A 16,231-nucleotide genomic window follows, 5' to 3' on the forward strand; every position below is an offset into this window, starting at 1 on the left:
GCGCCAGCAGCCTCGACTTCCTTGCTTACACATTCAGACATGCCCATTGGGGGCACCCAGAGCTCCAGCCCTGTTTGACAACGGCAGGGAGAGGTTTTCCTATGTGAGCCACATTCCTCACAAGCTGTTGTCCCTCCCCTTCCTCCGCCCAGTCTCCTACGAACAAGAGAAAACAAACTGAGCATGAGAAGTGTGGGTACCTGGGCAGTGGCCTGGGTCTGCTTCATGCGCCAGCTTCTATTTTTAAAACATTGGCTGGGCAGGCCTGCTCTGCTTGCATCTGCAGCAGGGGGCTATGGTGGCTTCTGGTGGAACAGTCCATGGCAGAGATGCAAAGGAAATGTAGACAGAGGCAGGAAGCTCCAAGCACATTGCTGAGATCGAGCCTGAGGGTCAGGCAGAGACACAGATCATGTCTGGCTGGGCTAAACAAATGAAGGCAAATGGCAAAAGACACACACCTGGGCTTTTTCTTCCCATAGGAACTGCCATATTTTGTCTGTGATCAGACACGACTTGTCTGCTGGAGTATGGATCAGTGCCCTGTATTCTAACTGCGCACGGGGGCCTGTCAAATAATTCATGGCTTTCATCTTCCCAGGAGGCATAAAACAGCTTGACATTGCTTCACCGTCTAGAATTAGACGTGCGTACGCTGGCAGGCCTCTAGCGTGGCCCAGAAGCAGAAGAAACCCAGCCTAGGTTCATTCCCTTATGCTATTCTGGTGATTCCAATGGAATTTCCCCATGGGATGAACTGGGCCCAGTTGGTGATCAAGGGGGTTTTTCTCTACAGTATTTAGGGTGCGGCTCTGGGCCTTAGAGACAAAAAGTAGTTCTCAAATAGAAAACTGAAAGTCTTGCTCATGACACAAATGAATTTTCTCATTGTGCTCCCAAGTTCTGCCTCTCCCCTGAGGGAGCTGGTTTTATTGTGCTCCCTGATTTACCTCTGAGTTCCTAACGAGGCCTTTAGCTGCACCTCGTTACCTGGACCATTACACCTGCCACAAAACTGAGTGGGAAACTAACTCCTTGCCTGCCAGTGCTCTGCTAGGGCCTCTGCACCTGGACACGATGTAATAGGAAATGAGACATTCATAGTGTGGGTGCACAAGTAACTTAGAGAGGAAAGCGGAACTGAACCCCCCGAGGGTTCTTTTGAAACTGATCAATTACAGCTCCCAGAGGTACACATTATCCAGGGTCTGGTCCATCCATACGTCTAGTTCAGGCATTTGATGCCATCAAGGAATTGATACTCCGTTCAGCATGACTGGCCCCTCTCAGTCCAAGAGATGTCCAGGTGGGGAAGACAACAGGTGGCGGGGCAGGGTAGGGCAGGGCTGTGGAGGAAATACTTGCTCAGCTCCTGACTGCACTACATATCCGAGAACATTTGCCATCTCAGAACATATCATCAGCCCACCTAGTCTTGGGCCTTGTTAGGGCACGCAAGACTTTGTAACGCGAAATCAGTATAGTTTGACAAGAACAAGGCCCTGAAAGCGATGCTAAGCCAGAAAGGCAAGAGTTATGACCTCTCAGGAGCAGAACCCAGACGCTGCCCTCTGCCTGACCTTAGGCCAAAGGAGGAAGTGCCTTGGGGTCTGGAGCATCCTGAGACGACCACAGACATTTGCTAATGCTTGATAAGCTAAAAGGTTCCTATTTTAGTAATAATAAAGGAGAAGTAAGACTATGGCTGAGTTCTCTTTGAAGTAAACAACTAACGTCACCAGAAGGTCCCTAGCTAACTACCAATAGACTAACAGAAACTAAGTGTTAAGGCCCAATCCCTACTGGGATTGAGATATACGTCATGTATTACTGGATAAGGCTTGCTGCAAGGTGAGGGGGGAAAAGGGTATATCAGTCCCCCGAGAGCCTCCCCAAGCTGAGACTCTCCGTGGATCCGTGGAGGCGCTAGCGGATGCCTCGGGCAGGCGGTTCCCGTACGTCACCTGCTTATCAGAACGAAGTATGGGTCTCCCTCGTTCTTGGTGATAAGCGTCCCTGCACACGCTTAAATAAGGCTAGCTTTCTTACATCGATGGGCCCCCAGGAGTATATTGCTGTAGGTATCCTCTTGGCAGGTCTCTTCCTTGCTTAAGGTTCACTTCTCTGTTCACTAACTGCAGCTGCTGCTGCGGTTGCTACTTTTCATTTTAAGGCTTGTGCCAGAGCTTCAGTTCCTGTATGGTAAAGCACTCCCGCTCCTGTCTTTCTTATGCTATCTGTTGTTACTTTATATCCTTGTGGTTAATTGTACTTTCATTGTACTTTCCACCTTAAGACTTGTGCCGGAGCTGCAGTTCCTGTATGGTGAAGGACTCCCGCTCCTGTTTGTCTTTTTTATGCTATCTCATGTAATAAATAAGCACTTTTGACATCCTTTTGCCAGTGTGCTCCATTCCGCCACCGAGATAAAAATACCGAACACTACAGGCCTTCACCCAGAAGTAACTGGTCCCTGATGGGAACGCTGGCTCTCCTGTGATGCTCCTAGGCAATTGTGCCGTACTGTACATAACTATTCCTCCTTCGTCCTGGCAGATAGTCAGTGTCGGTGCCTGGGAGCAGGGCTCTCCCTTCCCAACAGAAAAACATCACGATTTTGTATCTCAGATTTGTGGGCCCTTAGATCATAAGGCTGCACTAATATTCACTGTCTGAATGTTGATAACCGGCCATTTTTATCAACTGTCTCCTTCATGTGGGCCTCCCACAAAAATCCCTTGTGTCCAGCCCATTTAATATGTGGCTTTCATTTTAACATTGCAGTTTCTGGGGTTCCTTCTCTGCAGCTCCATCAGGGCTGGGCTGGGAGCTGCAGATTTCATCCAGAAGACTCACAAGCGCTGCCCAGCTGAGACAGCTGCCATGTCTGGCTGCAAGGAGCTTGCAGCTAGCAAGTGCTGAAGAAGCAGGTTAAAGCCTCACAGACCAAAGCTCTGCTGTAAATGTCAGACGTCTTTGCTGCCTTGTTTGGAGACCACACCAACACCCCACAGGGCGATTATGAGTTGGCAGGGTAAGTCCAACCTTTACAAAACAACAATCCAGTTCAGCACGTCTCTGCAAAGAGGTGCAGCACTTCAGTGTGCTACCTCAGCAAACACTCGTTTCACGTGGAAACCTCCACCAGAGTGCTCAGTCCCTCTGCGATCCCATCCAAGGCCGGTCGGTGTATGCAAAGCACGGTAGCACACAGCTTGTGTGAGGAGTGTGGGGGTAGGGTGCTTTGCGGCTCACCCCAATGTCCGCGGGAGGTTTGCCGAGCACTTGTCATAATAATGTATGTCAGCAGATCTCAAAGCACTTCGTAATCTTTGAAGATATTTCTTCCCCCTGTGCGATAGGATGCTGCTATTGTCCCCATTTTACAGACAGGAACGGAGGCGCAGTGGAGCCAAATGACTTGCCCAGGGTTCACACAGGAAGTCTGTGGTGGAGCAGGGAATTGAACAAAAGTCTCACAAAAGCCCCAACAAGCCTCCTAACCAGTGTACTATCCCCTTCCTCTACAGCCCATGCTGAAAATATACCACTAACTGAGCAGAAGCCATTAAGCTCCAGTCCTCAAGCCCAACAAGGTCATTTCTTCTCCCACCCCTTCTCCGCATCCCACTTCCCCGTACTTAATGACAACACCACAGCAGGGTTAATAAATGTTCATTTATGCCAGTGGTGAGGCAGCAATGCCTGGAGCAACGAAAACAAAGCAGAGACTCAAAGAGCGTGAGTGCTCATCTTGTCTCTACCCCTGACTTGCTGTCACTTCCCCTGTCTGTGCCTCTGTGAAATGGGGACAAAGTTACTACCTGCCTCACAGGGGTGTTGTGAGTTATTGACTATATGGTGCTCCGAGCAGGCTGCGTGCTATAGAAATGCTGACAATTGCTGTTACTGCATGTATAGCAAGAGCATCCAGTGCCCAGGCTGGATCAGGGCCCCACTGTGCTTGGTTACATACAAACATACAGCAGGATCCTGAAGGCTGTAAACACCATGTCAGATTCATCTCTGCAGCAGCCTCTTCTGAATCAAAGGGACCACAGGCTGTGTGGGTGTTAGCATGGAGCCCTTTCACAAAGGGGTTGGCTAGCAAGCCAGACCTCGGAAGACTACCTCGCTTTGCAGAAAAGTGGTAGCTGTGAAGAGCGTCAAATGGAAACATAACACTTCAAAGGCAGCAGCAGCACCCCGCCACCTCCACCACATTGTTTCTTCAGCGTAACAGCAGAGTAAGATGCACTAGCCCAGCAAAGCGTGTTATTCATGAGCATCAGCCTGGTGTGAGTTATAAATATTGCTGTCCTTCTCTTTGCTCCTTTGGTACCCTCAGTTCCCAGCACTGAGCTTTTTCTCTCTGGAACAAGTCCCCAAAGGGCTAGAGAGGCAAAGTAATGAAGTGTGTGGAATGGTTCGTCCCTCCCTCCCCACCCAGCAGATTAAATTAAGTGTGACTCTCAGGTTTCTGGTAGCTTGCCACAATCCTGTAGGGACACCACTACAAAGCTGCCGCAGACTTCCCATTATGCATTACCATCAACTTGCTGGCAAACAACAGCATAGCGAGCATGGGTTTGGACAACACATTCCTTCTCCTCTACTGGACACCAGACTGTGAGGCACGTATGCTTTTTCCAGTGTTGGACAAACATTAAAGTGTCAGAGGTTCTGTGGAGACGTTTATATGAACTTTGGGAACTGAAACTAAGGATGCAAATCTCACGGGAAAAGGCACTCCAGTGAGATTCCCTGGAATTGCTGGTTTTGATGAGGCCAGAAACATGGATAGCCAGGGTGTTCCTGCACGCCACGTTGGCTAGTTTCCAAGACTCATGCAGATCGAGGGACAATACGGCTGCCTGAGGACAGCATTTCTTCTGACCTTTCATTGCTTCCACCTCAAACCCAGATGGGAATTAGGAGGTGCAGACTCACCTCCCCCAACCTACCCGCAGAGCCCCTGTTGACTGAACTTTCTGGAACGTAGTAGTTCTGGACCATGAGGTATGTGAATTTAGCCTCTGACCCTCCCCATTTCGAACACAGGGAGCCCCTGTGCTGTGCTTATAATAACTGAGAAGAACCAGAAGAGCAGCAAATTCTCCAGAGATGTTACAAAGATGATTAGTCAGCCTGGTCCATTTCTGAGAAGCTGGAAACCTTCTAGCTCATACCCATCTCAGTAGGTCTGACCAGAAACCACATGAAAACCCAACCACCATACATCTTTAAATGTCACTCACTGGCAATGCAGCTGACCTGGCCGGTGCTTTACTTCTCATTGTTCAAAAACAGCATTCTGCAACCTGGGACCCTAGGCGGTAACTTGATCTGTGGTTTGTCAAGGGACTCAAGTGGTTGACAGAGAGCTGCAAGGCAAAATAGGTAGAGGAAGAAAGCTCAGAAAAACAAAGCCAACGGGTTCTCAAGCTCAACTGTAACTGCCGTTTTCTCGGAGGGCTTGTGCAGTGCTCCTTCAAGTTGGGGAGTAGTCCCAGGCCATGAGAAAGGGCTACAGACTCCTGCCTTCTGTGTCATGCCAGGTTCTTGAATTCAACACTCTGGCCCTTGGTGTCTGACCCTTGGCCAACATTCAATGAAAAGAAGGAGCAGGAGAATAATAAAGAAAGTGCTTAGAAGAATGAAAATATTGACCTGGCCAGTGCCATGCTGTTGGTATTTTAATAAGGGGCCTCATCAGACATTTAATCTGAGATGCACCCCATGCTCCATAGGGTCTAGGAAATGGATTCATTGGCTTTTCCGTTGGAACAGAAGTGCCTCTGCAAGCCAGATCCAAAGAACAAGAGAATATTATGTGGAAAGCAAACTTATAGTGGGTTCCCTTTGCTGGAAGGTCTAGAATCATAGCAAGATTCGGCTGGAAGTGTCGTGCTGAGGCAGGACCAAGTAAATGTAGATCATTCCTGCCAGGTATTGAAAACCTCCACTGATGGGAATTCCACAGCCTCCCTTGAATCCTATTTCAGAACTTAGCTATCCTTATAGTTAGAAAAGCTTTCCCCAATATGGAACCAAAATAAATGGCTTACAAATTGATTGTTCAATAATTTGTTCTATTATATTTCCAGGTATTGAAGTTAGATTGACTGGTCTATAATTTCCTGGATCCTCTTTGTTCCTCTTTTTAAAGACAGGTAATATATTTGCCCTTCTCCGGTGCTCTGGGACCACATCCATCCTCCATTGGTTCTCCAAGGTAATTACTAACAGTTCTGAGGTCGCTTCGGGTAGTTCCTCAGATGAATTTCATAAAGCCTTGCCGATTAGATTACATCAAACTTATCTAAATATTCTTTAACCTGTTCTTTCTCTATTTTGGCTTGCATTCCTTCCCCCTTGCTGTTAATATTAATTGTGCTGAGTAACCTTTTTAGTGAAGACTGAAGCAGAATAGGGAGTAAATACCTCAGCCCTCTTGATGCCATCAGTTATTAGCTCTCCTTCCTCGCGAAGTATAGAACCCACACTTCCCTTCTTCTTTCTCTTGCTCCTAACATATTTAAAGAACCTCTTCTTATTGCCTTCTATGTCCTTTGCTAGATGTAACTCGTTTCGTGCCTTAGCCTTCCTGATTTTTCCTACTCCTCCTTAACAATTTGTCCACGTTTCCATTTTTTGTAGGATTCTTTTTTTGATTTTCGGGTTATTTAAAAAAAAAAAAATCCTGAGGAAGCCATATTGGCCTCTTACTACTCTTCCTATCTTATCTTCACATCAGGATCATTTGCAGTTGTGCCTTTCGTATTGTCTCTGGAGAAACTGTCAGGTTTCCTGAACTCTTTTATCCCTTAGATTTTCTTCCTATTGTTCCTCCATTGTCTACAGCCAAGACTTAAGATACAACCGGATTTGCTCCGAACCCTCAGACAGAGACAAACACCGACAGGATCTCCATAGAACATTCTTAAAACTACAATACCCACCTGGAGAGGTGAAGAAACAAATTGACAGAGCCAGACGGGTACCCAGAAGTCACCTACTACAGGACAGACCCAACAAAGAAAACAACAGAACACCACTGGCCAACACCTACAGCCCCCAGCTAAAATCTCTCCAACACATCATTAAGGATCTACAGTCTATCCTAGCAGATGATCCCTCACTCTCTCAAGCTGTGGGAGGCAGACCTATCCTTGCTTACAGACAGCCCCCCAACCTGAAGCAAATACTCAACAGCAACCGTACACCATACAAGAAGAACACTAACCCAGGAACCTATCCCTGCAACACACCCCATTGTCAGCTCTGCCCGCACATCGACTCTAGTGACACCATCACAGGTCCTCACCACATCAGCCACACCATAAGGGGCTCATTCACCTGCACATCTCCTACTATAATATATGCCATCATGTGCCAGCAATGCCCCTCTGCCATGTACATTGGCCAAACCGGACTGTCACTACGCAAAAGAATAAACGGACACAAATCAGACATAAAAAATGGTAACATCCATAAACCAGTTGGAGAGCACTTCAATCTCCCAGGACACTCTGTAGCTGACTTGAAAGTTGCCATACTTCTAAAAAAAAACTTCAAAAACAGACTTCAAAGAGAAACTGTAGAACTGGAACTCATCTGCAAACTTGACACAATCAAACTGGGTCTAAATAGGGACTTGGAATGGTTCTCTCATCACAAGAAATAATTGTCACTGTTCACACATTCTCACCTCCTAATCAATGGTTGTGAATAGACCTCAACTACTCTAACTGAATGGACTTTGCTTATATCTACCCTCCCCATTGTTGTTCCTTACCCTTGGATATGTATATGTATATATGCCTCCTATCTGATTTCTATTCCTTACATCTGATGAAGTGGGTTACAGCCCACGAAAGCTTATGTCTACAGAAATTAAATTTGTTAGTCTTTAAAAGTGTTACAGGACTCTCGTTGTTTTTACCATTTCTCTGAGTTTGTTCAAGTTTCCTTTTCTGAAGTCCATTGTCCTTATTCTGCTGCTCCCACTCCTTCCTTTTGCTTAGAAATCATGACATCTGTCATTTCATGATCACTTTCCCCCACACAGCCTTCCATCTTCACATTTGCAACCAATTCTTCTATGGTGTCAGAATCAAGTCTAAAATGGCTATCCCCCTTGTTACGTCCTTAGACTTTCCCTGACCTCAAAACACCGAGTAGAGTTAACACAACAGAAGATTCCACCTGAGCCTTTGAAATTCAGTGAAGACCTTGTAGGGCGACATGGGGATCTCCTTAGCTGGGGAACTTTTGGAAAACACTTGATAGCTGCTGCTATCTCGTCCCTTCCAATGGCAAAGCAATTGCTCTTCTGAAGTATTTCCATGTGCTTCAGGGATGGGTTAGCAGCACCAAGAGCGTTCATTCATCCCCAGTATTGATACACTTTACTTTTGTGTGGAGTCTCACAGGCCAATGTATCCCTTTGAGCGGCACCGTTATCGGGTTTGTACTAGATAATAGCACTGCAGGGGGAAGGAAGGAAGGAACTACAAAGTAGTTGCACAGAGGAAAAGTGAGATTTGAAAATGATGAGGAGACGATAGACACCAGAGGAAACTTAGAAAGGATTATCAAGATGATCTTGCCCTCTCTGCGATTGGAGGAGCTTTGCTGTGCAGTATGAGTATGCGAGACCAAGGCCAGAGATTGGGAAGAATCCCCCTCCACCGTGAAGTTAAAGAATATCTAGTGGAAATAAAAATAGCCCCAAGACTCCCTAACGCTCAGTGCAGAGAGCATGCCTAGCGTTGAGCCTTGATGGAGCCCGGGGGGAGACTCCACTGACACTTGCCCAGGCACGTGCCGGGGCACCAGCTCCACACAGCACAGGGACTGAAGGGACAGGGTTTTCACGTCATAGCTGGGGGAAGTGTTTACATTAGGCTGGTAACAACTTGGATTAGCGTGTCCATTCCTTAAACGGAAAAGCTTTGAAATCTTGTACTGAATCAGCCCAGCATGTTAGTTTTCTGCTTCCACCCGCGTGACCCGCGGCAACGGGGGGCTGTTCTAGGCAGATTAAAATCAATATATAAAGACAGGGGAGGCCAGTGATGCAGTGTCAGGGGTTTGCTAGAACCCTCCTCTCATTTCAAAGAGAGGTTGGGGGGCCTGCAGGAGCCATCTCCCCTCTGGACACACCTGTTATCCAACACAAAGAGGCCTTCTTCGTTTTTATTATAACAGTGTCCAAAACCATGCTAGAAGCTTACGAGCCATTTGGGACAGTAAGGAAGGCTGCAGCCAAGCACAGGGACTTGCATGAAGGTCTCTCAAGCCCTAAGCTTTTGCCCACCTGCTGGCCCATGCTTCCTCATTACCCAACACTTCGCCGTGCTACACCAGTGGTTCCCAACCTTTTTGAGTGAAAGCACTACTAGTTAATACTAGGTAAAACACACGCCCCCGCAGTGGCCTATAAACACGTATAATGATGATAATAACATTAAATTACATCATAATAATAAATGACTCTTACCTGAGTAAGAAGTTAAGCCCTCCCTGGCACAGCCGCCGCCGCATGCCCCGTCTGTCCCCGCCTCTCCCGGACTGAGCATAATGGAGGCAGGCTCTGGCGGGTTGGCCGGGGCTGCTTCTCCCCTCCGGCCAGCGTGGAACTTGGGGGGCTAAATGACCTCAATATGACTGAAGCCTCATGGACCCCCTGGAAATTTTGGGGGCTCCCCCCAAGAGGCTGGGAACCGTTGTGCTACCCCCTCAGCCTACACCACATGTTCCTCAGGAACAAGATACAAACACTGCCAGCGGGTGGCACGTTCTACCAGCCTGTGTGCTCCGGGCTTCTTCCTCCCTCTTTGGTTATGGGGGTGAGAGAGCGGTCTTGTTCCCATGGCAACACCCAGCACTAGATTCCCCAGTCCTGCGCTCCTCCTCTCTGCAGCCCAGGCACTCCGGAGACAGGACTCGCCCTACCCTGCGCTGAGGTAGGCAGGGGCACGTTTTGCTGGCATTCCCCTTGTCATGCCATTAACAGCACATTGCTATTCACCTAAGATGTAGGCCTGTCCTGCCTTGGGGTCAGATGAACTTTTTCCTACATGTATGTGGAGGTCCGTGGCTCAAGAGGCCCACCAGTTTCACCTTGAGAGGTCACAAAGACAAACCCCAGAGACTCTTCATTGATCTTCCTCAGACATCCCTATCTATCCAGCAGGCCCAGGCCCGGTGAGTCCCAGCATTACATACACTAATAGAAGCGTCGTCATTTCTGGGAATCACATCAGACAGTCTGGGCGGAGGGTAGACTTTGTGACTGGTGTAAAGCAAAACCACCAACAAACAGCTGGTTCTGATACATTCTCCTCGCTTGTTGGTAAAAGTACAAGGGTTTCTTCAGTCCTTGTTTGTGAGTCATTAGCTCCCTCCTTTTTCTCACCCAGGTATGTTTAAAGAGCAGACTCAATGAGGTTCTTGGTTTTACTTTTCCTTTCCGTAGGTTGGAAGGGCTGGTACAAGTCACATTCCCCTGTGCAGAGTTCAAGGGCAGGTATGACTCCTGAGGGTCAGACCTTAGTCAGTGAGGGGATGATTCTTGTAAGAGGCTTTCTGTGTAAAGCCCCAGCTAGTGCATTGAGTAAGGACAGTGCACGCAAATGTCTGTAAGACTCACTCTGTATTTCTGCAAGCTGCAAAGTCAATATCAGAGCAAATCCCAGCAGATATTTGTCCAATTTTACCTCTTTGTTAACAGATGATGGATTCCTTAGTCTTGCTGACTCTCTTTTTACATTTTATCCTAAACTGCCATATGGTGCTTGACACTGCAGTTAAGTTACCATATTCCACCCCAGAGGTGGCTGCATTTTAGTGATGAATGAAGAGATTATTGCATAAGGTGAAATCATACCCTTTTACAGGTGTAATCCTTGGGTAAAGGTCAGAGGGGGAAACACAACATGCAAGGAGCTTCTCCTCCTGCCCCTCCAGTGTATTTATGGGGCTGCAACACAGAATTCCAGCTTCATGTCTCCTAGAGCACTAGAAAGTGCTGGGGGATGTGTGCTTGGCTACGCATACTTACACCGCCAGGGGGCATTGTCTATTTGTTTTGGGGGTGCAACTAGGGCTCCAGACCCCCATGTACTAGCCAGTAGGTGCTGGAGGAGGCTGTGCTGCTCCTTTGGGTGGCAGCTAGAATGTGTGCTGTACAGTACACTGCCCCTGCCCTATGGAGCAAATCTGGATTCACACAGCTGTAACCGGGTTTGGCCCTTTATGATACTGGAGCACCCCAGAGCCATTGCCAGGCCAATGCTTGATACAACCTACGAGACAGGGTGGTAGCGATTGTTTACAAAGCTAGAGACCACAATCCCCTGAAAAAAAAGAATGTATCCTGCAAAACAGCTGATGTCCGCACACATCAGTCAGTGTTGGACAGAGGACGGGGACACTGGCATGGCTTTTCAAATGTTTTAGGGATAGTCGGGGACTGTTATACTTCTCAAACAAACAGCAGGATCTCGTTAAGAGGGACAAGGCAATACACCACGTTTATTGTGAATACAAAGATTTCAAAAAGCAATTGCCTGCACGAACACACAAGGTTCTACAAAGATGAAGTATAGTTACCAGCCTCAGTTGCTCATCTTAGTGCACTGGCCAGGTGACTAAGGCACGAGGGAGGGAGCAGGGGTCTGCCGGTGCGCACCGATGCTCCTGGAGGATGATTGTAGAACCAAACGCAAAGTCTCATTTTTTCGTCCCCTTTTGATAGGCGTAAACTAATTGGGTTAATTATATGGGTTCTGCTTCATCATGCTGCATCTGCGTTCTGGGGTGATTATCAAGTATGACCATTGTTATTTTTCATAGTTCATCTTGTTTTTTATATCCTATGAGGTGGATCCCAGGGGTATCAGGGTGGGCAGTCTTCGGCCATCTGGGTCATAAAAGTTGTTATCTTCAGTCTTTTGAACATCTGAGGCTGGTGCCTTTTCCCATCACTCTCTGGTCTCACCTACACACATCACTTATTCATTTATTCGCACCCTCATCTCTTAACATTTACTTAAAACTTGTAACTGGAAGACAAGTGCCCTTCAGAAACAATAACATTTTTTCATCTAAAACATTCACTCTCATTACAAGACATCCTCATGTAACATTGAATCTTTCTATTTCAGAACATTTGCAGATGTTACTTTAAGCAATGATCTTAAAAGATACGTACTTCAACAATAGCAACAGTTTCTCAGAATGATTTTTGGTAACTTTAAAAACAGGATAATCAATGACCAGATGTTAGTTTCAGACAAACAGATGGTGATTTCAAACCAGCTTATCACTCTACATACTCAAAATGCAAAACATCACAGAGACTGCTGTCGTGGTTTGTCACGTAACAAAAGAATAAGAGTATTTGACATAGAATCAATATAACAGAATCAAGCTGTGGGACTACAGGACCAATGCATCTATGAAATCACACCTTCATAATGTTTATCATTATTAGCAATGTCCATAGTGATCTCGGTCCACAGTCCTGCTGCTGTCTCAGTGATAGCCATGACTGTAAATTATTTAAACCAGGAATGTTCAATTGGTATCAACCCTCCAACATGTATTCACGATCACATCTTTGGCTCAGGTTCTCTAACACCTTGCATTGTATATTTACACTGAGGCTAACAAATGGATCAAGCTTTCTGAACTTTTATTACATGAATTGGGGTCCTCAGCTGTAGGTGGGCTAGCACAGAACATGTGTTACAGTTTTGCTTTTATGAATATTTTATTGACAATTTACAACACAGGCAACAAGAACAAACCCAGTATTGTCAAGGAGTGCACAGCAATGTTGAATGAGAACCAACCCCCTCCCAGCTTTAGTAGTATTCTGGCCCAGCAGAAGTCCAGCAAAAGCCAGTACTGATTACAGAGTATCTATAATCCAGCAAAATACAATAAAAAGTATGCTAAGCAACCACCGCTAAACAACAGATGTCTGGTTATTCAAAGGTCATGCAAAATTGTATTTGACTATTTTTATATCTTTCCATCTCCATTAGGGTGACCAGATAGCAAGTGTGAAAAATCGGGACAGGGGTTGGGGGTAATAAGCACCAATATAAGAAAAAACCCTGAATATCAGGACTGTCCCTATAAAATCGAGGTATCTGGTCACCCTAATCTCCATCAACATAATACGTGTGAAGATTTTTGCTTAAACATTTGAAAGCTGCACTCATGGAAGGTGAGCAGTTCCTCCCTCCAAATTTCTTCACTGATTTACTCTAAATTGAAACACAATATATGTACTAGACAATATGGGGATATTTTCCAATGTTACCTTAAGAGTGGGGATTGAGTATGAGAGTCAGCATCTGCTACAAATCTCATTGTTCTTTGCATGAAACCTTGAAACTAATCTAAAAGTAAAATCAAATATTACAAGAGACTGTCCCTTCAGTATCTATAATGTTAATTGTAAAATATATGAAAAGCCATAGAAAATGAAAAAATATGGATACAAAAAGAAACATGTAAAGCCTTCTTCATACATGTGCATGTAGTATTTCATACACATTTTGCAGTTTGACCAGCAGATTTGGTATTTTCCCAAGAATTATGCAGTAAAACATTAAATATTATGGTCCCAGTTCTGCTGTTCTTACTCAGGGAAAACTTCCAATGAATTCACCAGGAGCTCTGCCTGGGTAAGAATTACAGGTTATGGGCTGACAGACGCATAGCACACCTACAAATAAATATTGCAGAGGTGAGTACACCATGCTGACTATAGCCAGGCAACAATATACTAGATATTCAATAAGCTATTCATGCAAAAATGGCAGAACAGTTGGGAACATTGGGAAATCCTTAATAATTGCAGACACATCCACTTTTCCATACTTTGATGAACCACTAATTCAATCAGCCTCTCGGCTGTAGTTACAGCTCCTTGCACAGCCAAAAGCTATCTCTCAGTAGCCTCGCCCCTCCTTAACGTCTCACACTGGCTCCCACTTACACCTTCTAGATTACCCACCACAATATTTCCTGTCAACAAGCCCCTGCTTATCTGTCTGTCTTCAATAGCTAAAACATTTCCTCATGCGCTCTCTCTATCGTACATCTGGTTAAAACATGGAGATACCGAGGCCAAGATTTGCAGAAGGAGCCCCTGTGTTTAGGTGCCCAACTTGGAACACCGCAGTTCCCAGAAGTGCTGCCCACCGTGCAGGCCTAGGGGCCCTCTGAACATCTTTGTGAGGTGCTTTATTGTAATATAGAAATATACCACCAAGATAAAAAATATCTTGTCCCCTTTACAGGCCAAATATGATAGCTTCCTTCAGCCAAAGCAAAACTCTAAAGACCCTTCTCTCTCCCTCTAGTTTCCTTCCTATGCACCCTGAATCCCATAGCAAACATCAGACCCCCAGCAAGTCTGTTTTATAATGTGCTGTGACTAGAGTCATGGGGGGGGGGGGGGGGGTTAATTAATTAATTCCTCACAGCTGGACCAAATGTGGAACTCCCTGCACTCAAGGCAGGTAGCTGTGGATTAACTCCTTCCCTTAAAGAGGATTAACTCCTTCCCTTCTAGCCACCGGACAGGGTCTATATAAACCATTACAGATCTGGGATAGCTTTTTACTCAGCACACTGAGTTTTCAGACTCCTGTTACCAAGACAAAGATAATTATCCCAGAGTGATTTTGGCCCAGGCTTCTCCGCTCCCTGGTCAGATGTCTGTATATTGATTGTGCCCCAGGCTACTTGACCCTGCAGGGTGTTTTGAAAGTCATTGCACAGCGCAGCATCACCCAGGGGGTTTACTGAGCTGTGTTGTGTAATAACCTATATTAAACAAAGAACCATAAAGAGGAACAGTAGCTTCGGCCTCCCCACAAAGACATGTAATAGTCTTCAAAACTCATCATTTCCTGAATTTAATGCAAGAAGCCCAGCCATCCTGCTATTACCCTAAGGCAAGACCAATCATTTACACTGTAGATCTAACTTCATCCCTGTGGGATATGCAGTACCTACATGGGGGTTATACCAGCTCTTTACATTTGTATTTTGCCATTTCAAAAAGGGGTTTTGAATACCGTTCTGAGAAACTGTGTGTCTGTTTTAATATTTGGGTTACACAAAACCCACTTACCCAGCTGCATGTGCTTTGTTGCAAATACTGGCATCCATCTAGCTATTTATCCAGCTACGTTTTTATGAAGATGCCCATCACCTTAGTGTCTAAGGCCTACATCAGGGATTTGGACATTACGATGCAACACCCCACTTCTAGTTACCTAGAAAATCACAGGAACAACACTACAATTCACACAACCTGAGTTAGGCACCTAAGCTCGCTCTACAATGCGCGGGGAGAGATAGGTGCTTTAGAATGAGATCCACAAAAGCCAGCATGCTAGGCCTGGAGCCACCTCACAGCTCTCACAGATAGGTGCCTATGTCCAGCCTGCAGGGAGACACCTATCACTGCTAGCAATCCATGAACAGGAACCAGCTATCTGGAACCAGGCAGCTCAGGTGCCTACGTTGTTTCTTGTGAGAATGTGTTAGGCACCTGCTTCAGCCCACATAAAACAGTGTCTTCCTCATAACTTTAGAGCACTTAGCTGTGCTGTGGGAGACCCAGGTTCAGTTTGCCCCCATTGTGCCTGAGGGAGAGAGAGGATTTGAATAGGGGTCACCCAGCTCTCAGGAGAACGCTCTGACCACTGGGCCATGGGATATTCTGCTGCAGGGCTCCCTCGCTGTCACCTGATGAAGCTGATCCGCGGTGGGTAACTTGTTAGAATCATTGGCGCAGGGGAACTGAGTGCTATAACCAACAGTCATTTTCTCTCTCAGTGACTAAGTATGTATTCAAAGTTGAACAGGTTCCTCCAGCTGGATTTTCAATGGGACCCAATCCAGTAAGCAAGGTCTGCGCGTGCCCATTGGATCAGGCCCCATAGGCAAGATAGGTGGAAGAGCACCTATCTTCCCTGGGTTCTCAGATCGCTTTGGGGCTTAGGTGTCCAGACACCAAGAGGGAGGCAGATGTGCCCTTGCCCAGACACAGAAACTTAGATGCTCAGGGAACTTTTACTGCAGAAACAGGCGCTGAGCTCATTTAAGCAACTACAGGGTTAGGTGGAAATTGAGTGGAGGTATTGCGCATCTCAGAGACACCCAAACCGGGACTTAGAGGCTCCTGTGTATGGGG

The sequence above is a fragment of the Emydura macquarii genome, unplaced genomic scaffold (genome assembly GCF_026122565.2).
Source record: "Emydura macquarii macquarii isolate MOO-44397 ecotype Brisbane River unplaced genomic scaffold, CSIRO-AGI_Emac_v2 contig_1230, whole genome shotgun sequence".
Classification (NCBI taxonomy): domain Eukaryota; kingdom Metazoa; phylum Chordata; order Testudines; family Chelidae; genus Emydura; species Emydura macquarii.